This window comes from Gadus chalcogrammus, chromosome 2 (assembly GCF_026213295.1).
Source record: "Gadus chalcogrammus isolate NIFS_2021 chromosome 2, NIFS_Gcha_1.0, whole genome shotgun sequence".
In the NCBI taxonomy this organism is placed as follows: domain Eukaryota; kingdom Metazoa; phylum Chordata; class Actinopteri; order Gadiformes; family Gadidae; genus Gadus; species Gadus chalcogrammus.
This window is the reverse complement of record NC_079413.1, coordinates 22,961,852-22,983,342: the sequence shown is the minus strand read 5'-3', so window position 1 is coordinate 22,983,342 and position 21,491 is coordinate 22,961,852. Positions and strand designations below refer to the sequence as shown.

General features: G+C 42.9%; 1 protein-coding gene across 1 annotated transcript in view; it reads right to left on the bottom strand.

Annotated features, from left to right (window-relative positions):
• Window positions 1–12,653, bottom strand: part of LOC130402607 (trinucleotide repeat-containing gene 6A protein-like) — a 36,907-nt gene extending 24,254 nt beyond the window's left edge. Inside the window, exons 1-3 of the mRNA XM_056606838.1 lie at window positions 10,708–12,653; window positions 9,154–9,205; window positions 2,202–2,280 (exon numbers count right to left, since the gene is read on the bottom strand). The gene's annotated coding sequence lies outside the window, so the exon portion shown is untranslated. The remainder of the gene's footprint in view (window positions 1–2,201; window positions 2,281–9,153; window positions 9,206–10,707) is intronic.
• Between the last annotated feature and the right edge of the window lie 8,838 nt (window positions 12,654–21,491).

Genomic DNA, 21,491 nt, shown 5'->3' with positions numbered 1-21,491 from the left:
TATGAGGAGGGGGAGGGAACCATGTCCTTACATAAACAATAAAATAGGGCTGGGCGATTAAATCGAATTTCGATCACGATTTCAATTTTAGCGTCAAACGACCACAAAACGAATGAAAAATAAAAAACGTATTAAATGTTTTATAGTTATAACAGCTGGATACATATCTGCACATTATTTTAGAATTGAACAATTTCTTTTTGACCAATTTGTGTATTTTTTTAAGGGGAGATTGCAAAGTTCTCAGTCAAAGTGTTTTTTGGGAGACGCATGCTGAATAAATACATCATGTATTCAAACTCAAAAATAATCGTTTGAATAATCATGCTTTCAATAGTGACCAAAATAATCGCGATTATGATTTTTTTTTTCCATAATCGAGCAGCCCTACAATAAAACAAAGACATGTATACAGTTCTCGAAAGTGTCTGCATTGCCTTAACCCATAAGATGTGATGTTCCTAAATCCATGAGGGCCAAACATGAGCTCTAGAAGCTAGTGAAGGGCTGGTCACTCTTCTGGGCCCCCTGGTTGCCGCTCCCACTCGGGGCCACCGGGCCCGTGGAGGGGTTGAGGCGAGAGAGATAAGGGGTGAACCCTGAGCGGGCAGAACAACATGACGCAGGACAGCCCTGCTAGTCATTGGGTTGACTGCCTTGCACAAGTTAACAGAAGGATCAGTGCAAATCGCAGTATAAAGATCGACATCACAGAGAGAAGTGAATAATAAACTCATAAGACAAATGGTGGCTGGGACTCTCATCATCAGAGGCAATTTTATACTTGGACGAGGACCGACTGCCCGATGGCTAATCGGGCAGTCGGTCTGTCCATCCAATCGTCATAAAAACATCAAGGCTGTATACGACTTTTTCAAGTCGACTACTGCAAGTTCAATTGATTATTCTGCGCTTCCTGGATCAAAAAATAACAAGTTTCTGTGGGAGGTAAAGGCACACTGAGCGCTTAAACAATGGGCCTGTTGCATGCAATCCCACAAATTAAATGCATGACGGCACGGTCAGTTATTTCTATCAGTTGGTCTCTGGTTGGCAAGATCCACCATAAAATAAGCAAACGAATCCTCGCACGGTATTATCCCTCCTAAAATCACCATTTTCTCTTCATCAGCATTCATAAGTCATGGAATTCCTGTATCTCAAGCCTCTCTATCATATTGTATTCTGAGATTAAAATTGACACACAAAATAAAGAATATTTGGTGTGCCCGTTACCAACATTGTAGTTATGGTCGATAATACATTTAGCAAATGCCATTAAATGCAAGCATTTGGTCGAAGTAAAAACATAAATATAGTCGGCTTCCTAGTTCCTTAGCTAAACACTTAAGAATCCCATTTCATATTCCTTTACTCCATCACGTGGATAGGTAAGAGTCTTGAAGATCCAATCATGAATACATTACTGCCATACGTTCGGTGAGCTTGTAGCCGACGAGGTCGGAGGAGAATGAGACCGTTGCTATGCAATTACGTGCGTTTGCTATTTTCTGCACTCCATTTACCTAACAACATACCAAGTATATGAGTATAACCGGAAGCACCTGCAGAGAGAACAATAGCACACCGAGTGCCACTGAATAAATCTCCTGTTTGACACAGTCCATTCATTCAGAGTAACCGTTACTAGAAGAGGATGCCAGGCAGAGCTCGGACAGGGGACAATTAACTATGCAGCGCAATCAATAATCACAACTAGAACTCAAATATTGACCAGGGTGCCCTGTTTGTCTCGGTGAAAGCATTAGTGTTCACATTAGCTGGGTCTATGCAGTGCAGCATGCATACATGAAAATACCCTCATTACATTATCATCATTCACAATCACGCATGACCTCTGATGGATCATTAGTGATGTAATTATAAGGTCGTTAGTGATGACGTTATTATGAGGCAGCAGAAAAAAGGGTTTTATCATTGACGCTAGGCTGCAGACGTGGTTTGGAATTTCCATTTCAGACACTTTGTACAGGATCTTTGGTTGGTTTAACTTCTAGTTTGCCAAAAAAGTACATTAATTTCAATGTTTCTGTTACTTTGCATCCTAATGTTGTGCCGCCCCATGCAAAGTCACAGCCAGATAAGAACTCCAGTCACAACGAGGAGGTGGAGCCCAGGGTTGGTGCAACATCCGGGGAATTTGCTTCAGGAGATTAATGGAGTAGCTACTCTTGACCCACCTGTTGTCCACTTCTGTGTAGTCTTATGCTCCTTCCTCGTCACTCTTTGTCTCTCTTCCAGCCACTGTGAGTGAGTTCCCTGTGGGGGAACATAGGGGATGATGTGTTAAAATAAAAACATGGTTTAATAGTTTAAATGCGTGTTGATAGATAACTACTGCATGTATTCTGTTAGTTGCATAGTACTTGCTAAAAGGAACTTCAAAGCGAGAAGCCAACAATATTCATTTATGATGACTACATTGTTGACTCATTAAAACTCTTTAACAGAGACAAGATCATTGGTGAGATCACACAATAATGCTGTGTTTGATGGCAAAACGTTGCTGGGAAAACCTCCAAATTAGGATATTTCATTTAAAAAAAAAGATTGAATCATTGTGGCAGAAGAGTCAAGAAAAAGAACGTTGAGGACCCTGGTAGAATATGTTGAACTGCTGCTTTTTTTCTTTCCACCACCGTGACCTATGGTCTTACTAAGCCTTTTCAACGATTGCCCTACCCCACAGGGGAGCTCCAGTTACCGCAGCACTAGGGAGAAAGACGGTTAGTATCTTTCCAATGAGGCCGCTAAATATTTAAGTGGTAGACGTAGCCCAAGTTATGGCCCTTCCTAATTAAACCTTCCAAAAATCGGATGAATCTGAAGTGGATTCCATGCGAGAATGGGCGGAACGTCCATTTCATCAAGACAAGAAACATCGAGACGTTACGCACGGACACCCAATTTTGTCATTTGCATCAGCCCGCAAAGTTCACAGTACGACTAAAATTGGTTTGACTCACAAGAACTCGCGTACTCTCCAATGGAAAGCAGAACGGCAACGACACAGCCCCCCAACATACAAGTAATAACTTCCAAACCAGTTGGCCCTTTCCCAAAAACAGAAAGAGCACCTCCTCTCCTCTTGTTTTTAACAAGAGGAGAGGAGAGCTTTAGCTTATCTCTTTAAAATACGAATGTTATATTATTTTGCGCTATGCAAAATAATAATAATCCAAGCTCCAGGGACGCTGGATATGCGCTTCATATCCACTAATCAATTCACACACTTGTGAGTAAAGCATATAAAAGGAGAGGAGAGCTCTGTCTTATCTCTTTAAAAAACGAATGTTATATTATTTTGTGCTGCCGACGCTTCGTATCCAGGTCAGTACACATACATTTTTTATTTAGGAACAATTTCAATAGTGTTGCCATTATTGACTCTAGAGCCCCAAAACGTTTTCCATATAGGCATGGGCTCTTTAGGTATTACTGTAACCTGTAGTTTTGAAAGATATATACCTCTATTTATTTTTAAAGAATTTCTTGGTTGGAGGCACAGACCTTTTTGATTGTTGTAGTATTTGTGTTATGGGATGTTTGTTAAATAAATGTAAATAATTGTTTTAAAGATTATACTTGCATTATGTTCAATCTCTCCATATTTCCCCTGCTCACTACTGGGCACAAAAAAAAACCTTCTGGTGCTGGCAGACACATAGAAACCTTCCTGCAGGGTGCGCTTTGCGAGCACACAAAAAAGATTGCAGCAGCGGAGGAGACATTTCTCCTCCGCTGCTGCAACTCCCTGCTAGGGGAAACACCCGACACATCAAGCTGGAGGACCCAACGTGGGACCAGGTCGGAGACAATGAGGAAGTGGGGTGATTTTTGCTATAAACGAGTCTAGGTTCCCAGATTCACTAGCGTTATTGCACCAATGTGGCCACCCCTAGTTTTGATTTTGACCAAACCAATTATCAAAAGATTCAATATAGTTTCTATCTATCCACTAATTGATTAATCAATTTATCCTTGCAACCACACTACTTTTGTAACATGACTTTAAGTTAGGTAACAAAGTCACGGACATATCCTTTCACAAAAATACAGGTAGACGGCAAGTTCCATTTCATTATTTCCACCGGAATTCCTTGAACAACCAACATCATTAACCTAGATTCAGATTAGTTTAGTTTTCTCTTTTAATAGCAAGCAAAGCGAAAGCAATATAAAGCTAAATAGAGAGAGGAACTCCAACCACCGACATAAGCAGGTTTTACTACCGAAAGTTAGTTAGTAGTAGTGTGACCCATTGATAAACGTTCACATTATTAAGAGCTATTTAGAGTTTCACAATATCCTCTCTTCTCCATCCTCATAAAACAAGGCTTATTTATATAGACAAGTGGGTATGAATATTAATGACCGATTAGCCATGGTCCTCTAGACACCTCACCCCCCCAGTGGGTTAGTGTAGCGCAACAATTAAGCAGCCAGAGAAATCTGCAGCCTACTATCTAATCTGATAATGGGATTAAGGCAGTGCTCGGCTGCTGTACCTGTCTGTAACAGATGGACTGGTGAGCCAGAGAGGCGGGGGCACACTCACTTTCTATGCTCTCAACCAGCGGGAGTCCTCGCTCAAACAGGTGCCCGCGGTCTGCGCGCATTCAAAACTGAACCACGGCTGCACAAATGCGTCATAGATCAATTCTGTCCCAGGGGGGAGGTCATTCGCACAGCGATGTGCAGGCACACCGAGTTACAATCAGTCACTGTCGCTTTCAGAGCCCGCCGTAGAATTCACAACGGATATACTGTGTTGAAGAAACAATCACTGCAACGCTATCAGGCCGCATCTGTGCTCTGACAATAAATCTATTTACAGTATCGCTTCACCCAGCATCTTCCACCCCTACAATAGACTAAACCAACTGCAAACCCTCCATCTCTTGCAACACAATTGCTTCTCGATGACGGGGGGCTAGTATCACAGATCCACCATGTTCCGATACATGTGGCTAGATGCCACTTCTGTGCCCTTTCCAAGGGCCTTATTAAATGGCAACCCTAAGGGGTTTTAGACATTTTTGGAGGATACGTTACAGTGCTCGTGCATTACTGAGATCATTGAAGTTCTGCAGTTCCAAGTTCGTCAGAAACCCTCAAATAGTTTCAAGTAGTGTCACTTAAGTGTTTCACACTTCGGTGACAACCTACGCTGGTGGGGCAAGGAACTCCCAAGAGGTTTCTGAAACGGGACACTGGTCGAGTCCTGAATGCACCTCGGACGCATTTATGTATTTGTAGCCGTCCAGCTGCAACTGGATAACCTGAGACACATTTGAATGCCAGCTTTGACTAGCGGCAGAGACTACCCACCCCCGCAGGCCATGGTTCCAACAGGCCTACTTGACCTCTTCTCTTGTCATCACCGGCTCTGGCTGCCCAGTGGCAGCCCACCCCCCACCCCCACCCTCAGCAGATATTCCCACCCGTTACCCACACAGAGCTCCATTTCAGCCCAGCCATCAAGTGCTTCAGCAGATGTCTTAAGGTTGCAAAGCAACAACAAAAACAACAGAGCCTGGTAGAGGCCCTCTCAAAAGAGAACACACAAATCAGACGTGCGTACACACACACACAGAGAGAGACGATAGCATCTGTTCCTGAACAGAACAATGGAGTCCCCTAACGGATACAGCTGACGTGAGATGGGGGGGGGGGGGGGGGGGGGCAGAACTTCACCACCAACTAGCAGAGTAGTGAGGACCAAAGACTGAGCCAGGATAAAGATACTTATGTGTGGCCACCAGAAGGAGGTACAACTTACATATTTCAGTTAACCCATTTACACGTTTGAACCTTTTATTGGTACCAGGTTGTAACTTACGGGTAGTAATATTAATAGACAAGTTACCAACTTCGACATTGACTTGACACATTAAACTCAATTGAGACATTTAGTGAAAACGGTACTACTTAAAATCCAGAGGCGTGGGACATTTTAGGAAACATCGGACTGAATACAACTTCTAAATACTGTGGCCTTGCAGTGATTAAAGAGGCAGAAATGAAGCGGAATGAGATCCTCGAAACTACAACCAGAGAGAAAGTCTGGGAGGGTATGTGCTGCGGTTTTGACTTTACACTCTTCTTCAACTCTAAGCACAGCAGTCTCTTGATAGCGCTGCATTGTTAGAAGATATTAACCACATTTAAAACGTAGGAATAACAATGCTGGAGAGGCTCGAACTGCATTCGACCAGTGATTGTTTCCAAGACGCAAATAAAGAAAAATCTGCTGAATGTCACACGCAGATACTAGAACTAAAAACCAAATTAACCCTAACCTTTGTTTTTGAATTTATAAAAAAAACATGTTACGGTGCCATATTCCACTATTAATAGGCCATTTATATTATTGTGGGGGACTGGAGGGAGAAAAAAAGACCGGGGCTTGGAAGGAAATGGTTTTAAAGGTCATTGGTAATGTTTTTTCCAAGCGGTGCGATGGGGTTGCAGGAGCAACACTGCTCAGCCAAAACAAGCTTTACCAGTAGTCTAAAGCAGTGGTTCCAAATATTTGACCTTAGTTGTAGCACTAAATTGTCATTGAGACCTTTCGCAGCCTCAATGAAAACGGTAAAAGCGATTGAGAAATACACATCGAGTGGCTGTGCAAAGAGTGCCACCACCCTCTGCTTACACAATTACGGCAAGAAGGCCCAGGCCAGTGGGCAACAGTGGGAGGAGACGTCTGCCAAGCTGATTATGCGCCGAGTGTGTTCATCTAGCAAACAACAATTTATGCAGGAGACCACAGGACGAAAGACATTGGTCAAACAGAAGCAGTACTTGAAGGGTTATGGAATCCACCGTTTCGCTCTTAAAAAATATTGTTGGGCCGACAGTCCCGAGAAGAGTGGGGTTGGGGTCAGGGGTTTTTAACCTCATGGTAATTAAGGTCAATTAACCCAAGCCAACTTTGAACTTCTATGTTTTAAGCCAGTGACGTCATTCGGTTTTTAGTGTCGTCACGAGCAATGTGGTAAATGAAATGCGCCACACGCCTTGGCGTTACACTATCCGTTACCCGAGAAGCTTAGCCCTTTCCCAGTTGCGGCCGTCCACATTAACCACTGCGCGGGTGAAGCTTCACATGTCCACACAGACCTCTCCATTGGTCCTTTCGTTGTGAAGCCCAGTGCCCCAGAATAGGTACTACTTTAGTTCGGAGCAGAGTGGGGCGTTCAAAACCTGGTGGGCAGCAACAATAGGGGTTTACAAATCCTTTTCCGGAATGACGGCCCTATGCCAGTTTACTGCCCATTTAAAAAGATTTCCTTTACTTTGTCAATTTGTCTAGGTTTGAAGATTCTCATTTGGTTGCATTTCAACCGAAATTCATCGGTGCGTCAATGTTCATAAAAAATGCACAATGGCACATGAATAGATGTTTGCATAAACAAGGCACCCCATAAACTGGCTCTAGTTAGCTACTAGTAGCCTTTTGCAAAAGCATCAAAGTTATCACTTTTAGCATTTACGCATAGATCTTCAAAAACAAACACACGCACACTTTCAAAGCTTCCGCCATCCCCCCAAAAAAAGAAAGGGAGCGAGGTAGTCGCGTGGCTAATTTACATCAGCACAAGTGCATCATTTACATTAATTTGCATTAGTGAGTTCCCACCGAGAAGCACTGCTGGAGACCCTCTGAAGCCTGCATCTATAAACAGTCAGAGGTCATGTGGCACCCGGACTATATGCAAGACGACATGTGCATCATTGGGGTTGCATCCCTTTTACCCTACGCATTTGCTTTAACCATTTACGCAATTTATACGATAACTTCACCTATTTTCAACTACAGAATTAACGGACCGATGACGGGCAACCAATGCTAATACTTATATTATCTACTTTGCCTGCAACAGTCTTGTGGGAGGTATCGCAGTGTTTGTGGCAGTTGTATACATTAGTCTCACTATCCAAGTAACACAGGGCAGCTATTCACCTACAGCAGTTAAGGTTAAGGGAACACGATTGGGAATACTTTTTACAGGGGTATAATACAATACGCTTTCAGAAGTCACCCGTACCCATAAAACTCTACTCGTACAATAAATGTCCCAGAAGTTCCAAAGAGCACCATTAGTCTTGGCTTTTTTTCCAGAGATTGTCATGTTGAATGTCATACCAAACAACGTGTACTACACAAATAAGTCGAGCTTGGTTATTAGTAGACTATTTCTACACAACGTGTAGAAATAGTCTACTAATAACCAAGTTCGAATTATTAAGGCTGCAAACAATTTACCTATTTTTATTAAGTTAGGATACACAGCGACAGTAGTCTTAATGTGCGATAATTATGTCTCATGGATCCAATTGACATTGGCCACTAAAGTGAAAGGAAATAATATTTTCCCTAAAACCTGGCATATCTAATAAGCTATAAGACTAATACTCATAAGTTATTTCTTCTTTTATTTAATTCAGCCATGATCATGACCTCAAGCAGAGAGCAACAGATTAAAACAATTATGTGACCCGATATTCACAATGCAAAGCATACTCTTAGGGTTAGGACGGTAGGAGTTGTAACAAGAGGGGCCAATGTTGCTCAGGAAATTGGCCGACAAGTATACCATAACTAATTGAACTTTAATTGACCACGATAGAACCAAATCATAATCTGAAATAAACCACATTTTGTAACGCAAAACGGAATGGAGGCCACGGAGGGTTATGATAGGCCAGTTGTGGGCCTTTGTGAGTCTGCATCTAAACCAACGGCATGGACCACAATGAGCTACACAAACACCTTGCCGGACACAAAAACGCCCGCACCCTGGCTTCTCATTTAGAGTTTTAAAACCGCAATGCTTACGCAGCACATTGCCGCCCGGGTCGACCTAGACCCCCGATTCAACACAAACGGAACTGCATGTGCTTACACAAGCAACAGCCGCTGCTCCTGTATCGCACTGACACACACACCTACCTTTACAAACAATAAGGCTTCTGGCATACAAATGAGTTGAGGTCAGACACGCGCTACTCTGAGCGAAATGGAACCGACCAGAAAAGACAGGCAAACGGCAGTGGCCAATAGCCCAGGCTTTCGATATTACATTATGTGCAGTAACGTGCCTGCACACAGACTTTGACACTCACCTGTTTTGACTCTTCAGTTTCTTTGGTGGCCACAGCTTCCAAATCCAAATCTCTAAATGGAGTAAAAACACAATCTTATATATTTCAGCGTTTGTTTTCATAAATATATAAACCAAAACAAGTCTTAAACATCGTTATTTTGACATAGTAAAGAACAACTCAAACGGGCGCAAAAAATGCTTTATTGTCGTTTAATTATAGCTTGACAATAGTAGCTTGCCACACTAAATCTGGAGGTAGGCGCTTGTGTTGTTGGTCTCAGGAAGCCCATCCCCAACGCTTATACAGGTTAACTACTACACAACAATATTGTGGTGCAATAATTATATGTCAAACAACATTCAGAGAGGTACCCCATCACACAGGACGCCTGAAACGACTGACGACAAAAGTGAAACTGTTCCACCTACTTCCTAGTGGAAAGACACTTTGGGCAGGTCAAACTACATTGCAAAGGCATATTAAGGTCTCTCTAAGTAAAGAACATTTTGGACCAACACTTGCAACTGGACTTATTTTGCGCGCGCGTAACGGAGAGATGGAGATCGAGCGATCCGTTCCGACCTGGGTTACAGCCCGGGTCCTGATCGGCCATTACCTCAGCTGTCGACTGGCTTGCAGCTAATCCAACATGGCCTCTCATTTGACTTGCGTCTTTCCATGACAGAAATCTAGAAAAATCCCCAACGTTAATACCTGTACACGATTTGACGGTCTACTCTATTCGCTTTGACCAACGTCCCCACGAGTTCACCGAACGGTGGACGGAGTAACGACCAGACCTCCAGAAACCGAGCAGGGCAGAGCAGGTATCGTCGACATAACCATCTTGTTTCAGGGTCTACGCCGCCGACAGAGGGTGTTGAAACACGAACTGTAGCTCGTTATTTCCCCACCATCAAAAGTTGCATGAGGGGAACCAAGTTTTAAAAACACACGCATCCACAGAAAGTGATGATAGAGATCAACGTTATGAGATCCATCCGATTGGCGAAGTATCCAGGGTGGTTTCGACGGCCAGTAACTTTATAGCCTACGGTCAGCTACGGGGGCAGTGACAAGCCTCCGCTGTAATGTGGTTCGAAATAATTCTCCCACTCCACTTTTCACCAAAACTCTTCGAAATCAAAGCAGAAAACAGCCACATTTACGACGGATGTGCAGCATTACATTACATGTCGACATTGACAACACTGGTTGTACATTGCCATGATCTAACTAGCAGGATAGCTGTAGCCACTGCTAGCTATTTTCAAGATCATCCTCGAACAGGAGACACATCGTGCAAACGTCGAACTGACCAATCAAATAAATACTATCAGAACACGTTTTCATGGCTTTTAAGAATAGAATAGATGCATTTGCATTGACCAACGCATCGTCAACCCTGCATCCTCCCGAGTGCTAAGCTAACGTTGTGCTAGCTCCGTGATGGCTAAACAACAGCGGGCAAACTCGACTACGCCAGTCTTGCCTCCACAGCCCCGGCTTTTGCTGCGTAGCACGACGAATCCCCGTTCCCCGCACCCACAAAAACACGGAAAGCCAGCTTACCTCAAAAAGTATAAAGTGCAACAGAGTGGAAATGAAAGCCGGCTGTAAGGCTAAAGAAATTTCAACGCATTCGCAGCATCTACGAGGGGAGGCATTTGTCCTGCATAATCGCCATTTTCTTCGCTCGTCAACCTAGTACGCTGTAGCTCTCCTCGGCTCTCTGTGTGGACTGGGGCTCGAGCCCGTAACTACAGGCGGAGCGAGCGGGCGCTGCGCAGGAAACTAACGCGGTCTCCACTTCCTATGCCAGACACCAAATAACCCAAGACCCAAAATGGTTGGTGGTGGATGGGACAAATATATTTACAACAAACGTTTCATCCAATAAATACTTGTAATTCTATTCAGATATTTACATATGGTCTTAACATTGTTGATTCAATCGTTCGTATTGCGTATAACTGCATAATGATTGCGATAAACATGTAGGCCTACACATAGTAGCGTAGTTGTCATCAATAAAGTATTTTATGTTGTTGAGTTTACTTAGCCTGTATTGATTTAATTTATATACAGGCATAGAAGCAAGGTGTATTTCTAGTGGCTGGTACATCATTGCCTAGTTATTGACGCCCATGTCTATGAGGATTGCATACGGTAATACGCATGTGTGAAAGTGTAAGGCAGCTATGAAACCCTGCAGGGACTAACACTAGTGGGGTTTGTTGTTGAGGATTTACAATGACCCAGAAGAAATAGGTATTCAGTATGGAATCTGCCAACGTTTCAACGAAGCGACAAAGCGCGCGTGTGTGTGTGTGTGTGTGTGTGTGTGTGTGTGTGTGTGTGTGTGTGTGTGTGTGTGTGTGTGTGTGTGTGTGTGTGTGTGTGTGTGTGTTGCGTGGTCTACTATGAATACAATGAGTATTGCAAAAACATCTACCAACCCATGGCTTTTCCTGTCATTGAAACCACTGCAAGGAATCCGTTTATCCAAACACTCGTATTTCTGCTCCGTGCAGATAGGTCACTGACTGTCTTTTTATAGAATAACTGGCGGTAACTTCAAACCAGTAATTATTAGTAAAAAATAACGACTAGGTTTGGACAATGCTTCATCAACACTTAATAAGGCTACAATTCATGATTAGTTTATGTAGTTAGAAAGCATTGCAAAATATAACTAATGGGTTTCAACTACCTGAACTACAGTATTCATGAATTACAGCATTATTAATCTGTAAATACTTTGTAAATCTTCAATTTATGTTTTCAAAATGATATTTTAAACCATTTGCTAATTTCTCATGCAGTTATTCAAGTGTACCTTTGTACTCACTAAATTGTTCAATGAACTGGGCTTATTTGCATTTAAAGTCAGAGGTCACATGACATACGCTACTTTTACTGACTAAATAATCCTACAACTTTTTCCTAAAACAAAACTTTTCTCCTGGCCATATCATTTTAGTGGGTGAGTTTTTATACGTGAAGTGACGAAATCAGTGCGAGCCAGCGTCAGGTGACATTTATTAAAAATGTTTCTTAGAAATTGGTCGTTCTGGTGCGGTTGTTACAGCTCGAACCGCGACTGGAAATGGCCTTTACGACTGGTTCCAGCTCCAGGTTTATGTTCACTCTGCATGAAATACTACAGACACAAATTACAACTCTTGTTGACCTTATTTGAGTGTTACAATTTGTTACATTTCACAAGTGTGTGTGTGTGTGTGTGTGTGTGTGTGTGTGTGTGTGTGTGTGTGTGTGTGTGTGTGTGTGTGTGTGTGTGTGTGTGTGTGTGTGGCTAACATGGTTGCAGTACCTTCAATCACAGAACAAGTTGTGGTTCTTTGAGTTGATTAATCATGTTGGTTAATCATTGACACGTACACACTTCTTTACTCATATTTTATACAACCAAAGGGCAAACAATGATCGGACCAAATATTTGTATGGATAGCTCCACCGCAGAGACAAACACACACACACACACACACACACACACACACACACACACACACACACACACACACACACACACACACACACACACACACACACACACACACACACACACATACACACACACACTTCATTTAAACTAGCAAATATTTTGTGATTTATTGATCTAAATATGTACGGACAACTCTTGCTCATCCACATGTTTTTAAACACAAAAATCAATTGACATATCTTACATCATTGTAATGATGCCTTAATCAATAGATGGAGATTTGACGAAGATTCTTTGTGTATGTGTGTGTCTGTGTGTTTGTGCATGCGTGTTTGTGTGTGTGTGTGTGCGTGTGTATTTGTATGTGTACGTGTGTGTGTGTGTGTGTGTGTGTGTTCGTGCTCGCATAATGGAATTGATAAGGCGGAATATAAATTCCGTATTAGAGGAGTATATGCAAACGACAGAAGATGACACTTTAGTTTAATGTAATATATGAACCATTACTTAAATATTCCTAATGTTTATACTTTTAGTCAATCAATTAGACTCTGTAGTACTCATGACTGCTGAATAGATTTCCAGTTTTTTATTGTCATAGTATAGTTATTATTACCCTATTCTAACGTATTTTATCAAACAGAATGAAACTTGGAAACATAAAGGAACATCAGCTATCTAAAGATCGATTTCAGTGATCAGGACATTTTGAAGAAATGCCCTCTGCCTCACTGAGCTTTTATGGGGCTCAGAGAGTATTTGCATTTCAAGGGAAACAAACGGATTGATGTGACAAAAATGCAGATCACAGGCCTAGAATCTTAATATGACGGATGCACCCAAAACTCGCATTTCAAGTATTTGTTGTAGGATGGATGAAAAGGACTGAGTGATGCTTCCTGAAGGATTCCCAATTTTCAGGGGTGATTTCTGAATAACTTTATGATATTATAGGACGACTCATTTCAAATGCTCTGAATCATCTCTCTCTCTCTCTCTCTCTCTCTCTCTCTCTCTCTCTCTCTCTCTCTCTCTCTCTCTCTCTCTCTCTCTCTCTCTCTCTCTCTCTCTCTCTCTCTCTCTCTCTCTCTCTCTCTCTCTCTCTCTCTCTCTCTCTCTCTCTCTCTCTCTCTCTCTCTCTCTCTCTCTCTCTCTCTCTCTCTCTCTCAATCAGTTAACTGATGGTCCATTAACCATTCATAGAGGTCCCACATGTTTCCAGACCAGGCTGTAATGTAATGCATTACAATGGGGCCGCTCTGCATTCAAATTCAAACTTATTCATAAGACTTTAACTCATGAGATAGCGGCTCGGTTATTCTACATCCCCTGCCAAGGGGCACTGGTATTGGTAGGCTGTCCTTGTCAATCATCCGTAGTGTACACCTTTTAACGTGCGGTGCAGGTTGAGGGTCAACATCAACGCAAAGGGGGTGAGCTTGCGTTCTTTCCATAAATAAATATTCAAATATGTAAAAATCACACACCCCCTCTTCCACTGAAACGCAACCCCACCCATCTCACAAGTTCACCATGGCAATCTCCTTCTCTCTCTCTACTTCCTGTTCATCACACTCCACACACACACACACACACACACACACACACACACACACACACACACACACACACACACACACACACTCCACAACACTGCACTTTGTACCCTTCCCCCTGCTACTGACACTCGCCCATGAAAGTGGCAGAGACAGCCCAGCGAGCCCCCCCCCACTGCCATTATAAACTGGGAGTGAGAGTGGGAGAGAGAGTGGTAAGAATCAAAGGGAGAGTGGTAAAAAAGAGGACCTCAAATAGAACAGGGGACGACAGCAGGAAGGAGGTAGATAATAGGCAGGGGGACGGAGAGAAAGCGAGAGAATTGGGTGTTAAAATGGAGGGAGGGGGGGGGGGGGGGGGGGGGGGGAGGATCCGTCTGGCAGAGATACGCTGCAGTCTCTACTGTCTAACAATCTCAAACTAAATCATCTCTGGTTCACTGGGACTCACTCACGTCAATCAATGCGCTGGATAACAAGACAGTGGCCTTCTGTTGCTATGATACACACTGAGTGGGAATGGATTTAATTCATCTTTTATACTGCTTTCAAATTACAAACGATACACCATACTCCAGCCACCAGTCCTTCTGATAGTGGCCATGAGAGAATAATTATAAATAATACAAACCAATGACAATTTATAACTTTTACAAAGCCTGCAGCTAAATACATCGCACGTTAATGCTTAAATCTTGGTTGCACCTCGTTAAACCATAAAACTAAGCCATTGTTTAACAGCAATAGGATTTTATTACACCCTGGTGGAAGACCGTCTTCCACCAGGGGAAAGTGAAATGAGGCTTTGCTAACGGGACTTAGTGGAGCTGACAGTGATCCATGAGGAACACTGCCAGCTCCATGTAGAGCGGACGGTATGACATGTAGAACATAGTCAGCTTTGTATAGAGCTGATACATCAGAGGGGAAAACAACAAATGCTTACACGAATAATGAATGTTAACATAAAACAACATTGGCATTTATTTTAATAAAAGCAAATAAAATGTCGCCTTTGAAAACAACTGGGCATTCGCAGCTTACATGGACCCTATGCCACTTATAGATAGGCAGATCGATTTTGTATCGTTTTTAACTGATGTTGATTGGTTGACTATGGTTGAGGTATTCAAATCAACATTTATTATTATATTTTGAGCTACGTTTCTTAATGTATATCCAGCCTGCCTCATCTTGAAAATTGTGTTTCACAAATCATGTTGTCCTTCAGAGCACTAGGAGATTGGCATGTGGGGGTTGTGTGTGTGTGTGTATGTGTTGGTGTGTATGTGTATGTGTGTGCGTACGTTTGTGTGTGTGTGTGTGTGTGTGTGTGTGTGTGTGTGTGTGTGTGTGTGTGTCTGTGTGTGTGTGTGTGTGTGTGTGTACGTTTGTGTGTGTGTGTGTGTGTGTGTGTGTGTGTGTGTGTGTGTGTGTGTGTGTGTGTGTGTGTGTGTGTGTGTGTGTGTGTAGTAAATGGATGTCCTCGACTGTGCTAGACTGTCCTGGCATCCAGTTTCTTGAGCTCCCATTACTGCTTTGTGTGGTGTGTGTGTGTGTGTGTGTGTGTGTGTGTGTGTGTGTGTGTGTGTGTGTGTGTGTGTGTGTGTGTGTGTGTGTGTGTGTGTGTGGCGGGGCCCCTGCCGCCCTGACAGGAGTTACCATAGCAACGCCAGAACAGGTTCCAGATGCAATGTTTCATCGTTCGGGATGGCAAAGGATCTCTCTCACGCACACACACACACACACACACACACACACACACACACACACACACACACACACACACACACACACACACACACACACACACACACACACACACACACACACACACACACACACACACACACACACTCAAGGGAGAACTCCTACAGGGCAGAATGAATCACCATCTTCATGCACCACCCTGGACCCTGTGTCCTCGGGGGGGAGGAGCCCAGAGAGAGTCACCACCGCCCCTGGTGGCGAGTAGCACCCACATTGCAAAATCAAAGCCAACTCTATCGTCAATTCCAAAATATGTGCCAGACACACAGAGGGATCGGAATTGCTTTATCTCCGCCCCACAGTGCAATAAAAACAAAAGCATGAGATAAAATGAATAATATTTACATTAAACAAATTCTAAATAGTGAATAAGGTAAGGCAAAACCAAACGGTACGTATCAAATAAAACTGAATAAATCATCTCAGTCCTGTTGATAATGATCAACGATCATTATCGATCATTAGTGCATCCTGTTGAGGACTACCAGCCTAAACATCTGCCATCTCCCCTTGGGTCTGTGCATGAGTGCACGGGTGCATGTGTGTGTTGGCCAGACCACGAAGGCGAAAGGGACCGGTAAATGACTGACAGTATTTCTGTTTGCTCACAAGTTCATGATTAAGAGACGGCGGCGATTCAGGCCACAGGTTGCGGACAGCGTCCTGAGTCAGCGCCCTTTCATTCGCTTCCAGCCCCTGTTAACAGAACGGTCGATAATCCCTATCGTTTACAGAGCCTCCATGTTGGCTATTGTATACTTAATAAAACGACCATGATATGGGGATTAAGTTGATGAGGAATTAGGCCACGGAGAGAGGCTGGGATTGGCTAGGCGTTGAGTGCGGAAATGGGATTAGCCCCCAGAAGGACCACTTCAATTATCGCTTATCGGTGAACGTTCGGCCACTCTGTCACTCTTTTTGAGTGATGCAGAAAATGAAAAACACCCAGCCAGTATATGGAATGCTTTAAATGAACGCAACAAACTAAAAACCTTGCCCTATTACACCTTTGTCATACATATTATATGCCTCTCAATGTCGCTATAGGCCCTCCAGAAAAATGCGGCGTTATTTTGTGATTTTTAGAGACTTTCTGGACTGATATGCGTGGCTGCAAGGCTCAGAACCTTCCAGAAGCTCATGGAGACCCTCTACTCCCCATTGTATTGGATACTATCCATCCAGTCACCACGTTGCTTGAAAAAAGACTTTGAAGAGCTCCTCTTCCACCTTGACTCTGAGTATTTTCTGAAATAGGGAGGCAGTATTGGATACTATGAGGAAGACCAAAGTTCCTCTTATGATCAACCTACCACCTGCTTGTCTACCCACTTTAAGCCCTCCTTTCTTCTTTACATTGGTCAATTGTTTCCTTTCACCATTAAAGGGGGGAGTCACGATGAAAAAAAAAGTTGTGCTATGTTCACATGCTTAACCCCTAGGTCGGCGCACCGTGAGCTCCTCACTTCTATGGAATCAGACGCCGTCTTGCTTGCGCTCAGGGGGTAAATCGTTAAGCTAAAAGGCTCACTTTCAGAGAGAGGTACCTACTTCTGTGGAGCGGAAACGGAGCTACCAGAAACATTGCTAGCTTAAGAGCGAGAGCTGCAAGGGAAATCGAACCAATATCAGCTCTCCTCCAAATTCAACGCCCAAATTTCCCCCGATCTTCTGGGGTGTTTGGGAAATGGAATTTCAACTCAGTCTATCTACCAACTGTACAATCACTGCAGCAATAGGAATCGCCTTCAGAGAATCTCGAGCTGTGAACATGAATATGATGAATATGCAATAGTGTTTTTTACTGCCTAACTGAAGGCTGGGAACTGAAGGTTCTTCACTGAGTGAGTTGACCCTGAGGTACCTGAGTGGCTGCCAGCATAATGGGGCCAATTCTGTAAATGCTCAAGAAAGGAAATTCAATGCTTCCTTTCGTAACTCCTTTATCCTTGGGTACACCGGATCATCCTTTACGTAAGGAGATGAGAAAATTCAGACAATTCCTTGGCTGACGAACGATCAATACGTCAAAATCAGCTGCCATCATTACGTAGCCTGTTGGAATCTCTTGTCTTTTCTTTTCTAGTTCTTATTAATTCTCCTTCACATTGTTTCTTGATTCAATGACGTTTTCCATCGAGTTCAAGGAAAAGTGGTTAGGAAAAGACATAGGATCTCATATTTTGGACTATTTGACCAGAGACCTGTTTTTAACCTAGAAACTTTATTGAAATTGAATTTCCTTCAGGACGAATAAAGTATTAATCAATGTCAAGTAGCAGGTGTGCAATTGCTTATTTCAGAAGAACCACTGAAGATAGAGTATGTAGTGAAATGCCCCCAACATAACAATAAGAAAAGGGTAGTACAGGACACTGTGTAGGTTTGAATTATCTGTCTATACAAATGTTGAAAAAAAAAAAGAAAAACCCAATAAAAAGGTTTAAATAGGTTGAAATTGGTCAGACAAAACCTTAGCAAAAAAGAAAAAATGTAAAGACACATTTCAGAAAGGCATACCAAATGTATGCAACTATGTTTTTGACAGAACATATATCTAGAATAGGATTTTAAGGATTTTTAAGTCAGAAACAGAGAAATGTGAGCTGGAAGGGATGCTAAAAATGTTAACAATTTGTGTGCTTGGGTGAAGATGTATTGTTGTGTATACTTATGTGTAGGCCTATATATGCCTACATATGCCTATATATATATATATATATATATATATATATATATATATAGATATGTGTTTGTGCGTCAGGCTGTCCTTCACACTTTATTGTCATGATACCAATTAGCCTAATTCCCGTATCCGCCGCTGAATCTATTCTCGCCAAATGCAAATAAGACGTTTAGACAGCAGGCACTGTGCACTTATTAAATGCAACATGCACGAAACATCTCATCTGGAGTGCTGGAATGTACACACACACAATAAGACAATAGAATTGGTGGGCAATCTGGGCGTTGCTTGCTAGCACACACACACACACACACATAGACATGCACACACTTGCATGCACACACAAGCTGTGGCAATCTGTCAGCAACACACGAGCGAATACATAGACTCTTAACAGACATCGGCAGCTGCCTTAATACGTCAAGCTCAGTGAAGTATCTCCCTAGCACGCTCTCTCTCTCTCTCTCTCTCTCTCTCTCTCTCTCTCTCTCTCTCTCTCTCTCTCTCTCTCTCTCTCTCTCTCTCTCTCTCTCTCTCTCTCTCTCTCTCTCTCTCTCTCTCTCTCTCTCTCTCTCTCTCTCTCTCTCTCTCTCTCTGCCTCTCCTTCATCCCTTCTTTATTTCAAGAACTCGCAGGAGAATGAAGGTAAATGTGGTGCCGTGTGCGTATTCTTTTTGTGTGTGTGTGTCTGTGTGTTTGTTTGTCTGCATCGGTTGGATGACATGTTTGATTTTTCTATTTTGTATTGAACGACAAATAAATCTACACACACGCACACAGGGAGGCGTGCAGAATATCTCACACAAAGACACACACACATACACACAACAAACAGGACAGACCTCTTTCAAGTGGTTTCCTTCCCTCCTCCCATCCTGCCACTGCGACCAGTCTCCCCGTGAAGCCTCTCTTACTCTGCCCCGTGCTTCCTGTCGGCCGCAGACCCCAACAGGAGTCAAGCAGAGGTAAATCAGGAGTACGAGGCGCGCTGCCACTGAAATCACATTCTCCAGCTCAATAGGGCAGTGCTGGCCTTTGGCAAAGGCACTCAGCGCGCACACACACACACACACACACACACACACACACACACACACACACACACACACACACACACACACACACACACACACACACACACACACACACAGGCTCTCTCACAGACATAGACACACAGCCACGTAAAGTTTCACTCACACAAACAAACACATATATACACACAAACACACACACACACACACACATATACACACACACACACATATACACACACACAGACTGTGCAAGCTGAGCAACTCATTGTTATTCTCCGCACATTTGTGGTCACAGACAGGGCCAGGTTACAGAGGGCACCCACTCACTCACACACCGGGATACCAACGATAGAAATAGATGCACACAGACATAGAAATAGAGGGGGAGACTTTTATCTAACAGCACGACAAATTCTGAGACGCATACGAGATTAGCTATTATAGAGGCAGCCTCAGCCATAACAACCTGTTGACATGAAGGCAAAGACTTCTTTTTTTTTCACACACACACACACACACACACACACACACACACACACACACACACACACACACACACACACACACACACACACACACACACACACACACACACACACACAAACACACAGAAGCAGACAACACATTCCATCATTGCCAAAGAAACATCTGCTACCAATAGTGTCCCTCTTTCACAACCAGCTTCCCTCCCTGGCACACGATGAGACACAGAGAGATCTGCCAACATCAGAGACCGAGAGAGAGAGAGAGAGAGAGAGAGAGAGAGAGAGAGAGAGAGAGAGAGAGAGAGAGAGAGAGAGAGAGAGATATGCCATTGAGTGGGAGGCAGATAGAGAGAGAGAGAGTGACAGAGAGAGAAAGAGGGAGACATGCCAACATGAGAGAGAGGGAGGGAGAGACGGAGAGAGTCCAACATGAAGGACAGATAGAGACATTTCAACTTGTGTACTGTTATTTATTATGCTAATTCTCCTTATTACTTTTATTATTGTAAATTCATTGATACATTGCTTTGCTCTAACAGCACATATTTTTTTATCGGCAAATAAAGTTAAAATAATTAATTTAATAGACATGCCAACATGAGAGGAGAGAGAGAGAGAGAGAGAGAGAGAGAGAGAGATCCCTGAAAATTGGGTTATTTTCCTAGAGTGGATTTTGATTTGCTTGTAATTGCATCGGTCATATTCTAGGGAGGATGGTATGCCTGTGATCGGTGACAGAGTGGTACAAAAAATATATTGTGTCATGCAATACAACAATAGTTATCTTATCTGATGTTATTGCATGCAAACATCAATAAGCATGACTTTGTGTCTTTGTTTCAGGACGGGAGGTACGTAGTGGCTTCTAAGTTGTTTCATGACATTGCCTTCGTGCACCATTATCTCGCAATTGTGGACATATGTTGTTGTATACTGCATACTCCTCCAGTAGAGGTCGCTAATATTCCAGAGTGGGATTAAGAAAAATCCCAGACATACCAATAAAATGTGCATGTGAAATCTTTTACTACTTGGGTTACGGTGATGTTTTCATACACTTATGGAGTTATTAACTATCAATAAGTGTGTGTGTTTGTGTGATGTGTATAATTGTGCATTAAATACATACACTACAGTGTGATGCATGATTTATCTTCCAACATTTATGATTGTAAATTAGTCAAACACAGTCAATACAAATGTAGCACAAGCTTGTTGTGGTCTGTGACTTAAAGAGTTAAGACATGCGGTTAATGTCGGTTCATGCATAATATCACACACACACACACACACACACACACACACACACACACACACACACACACACACAGCAACATTGGCAAAGTGCCCTAGACA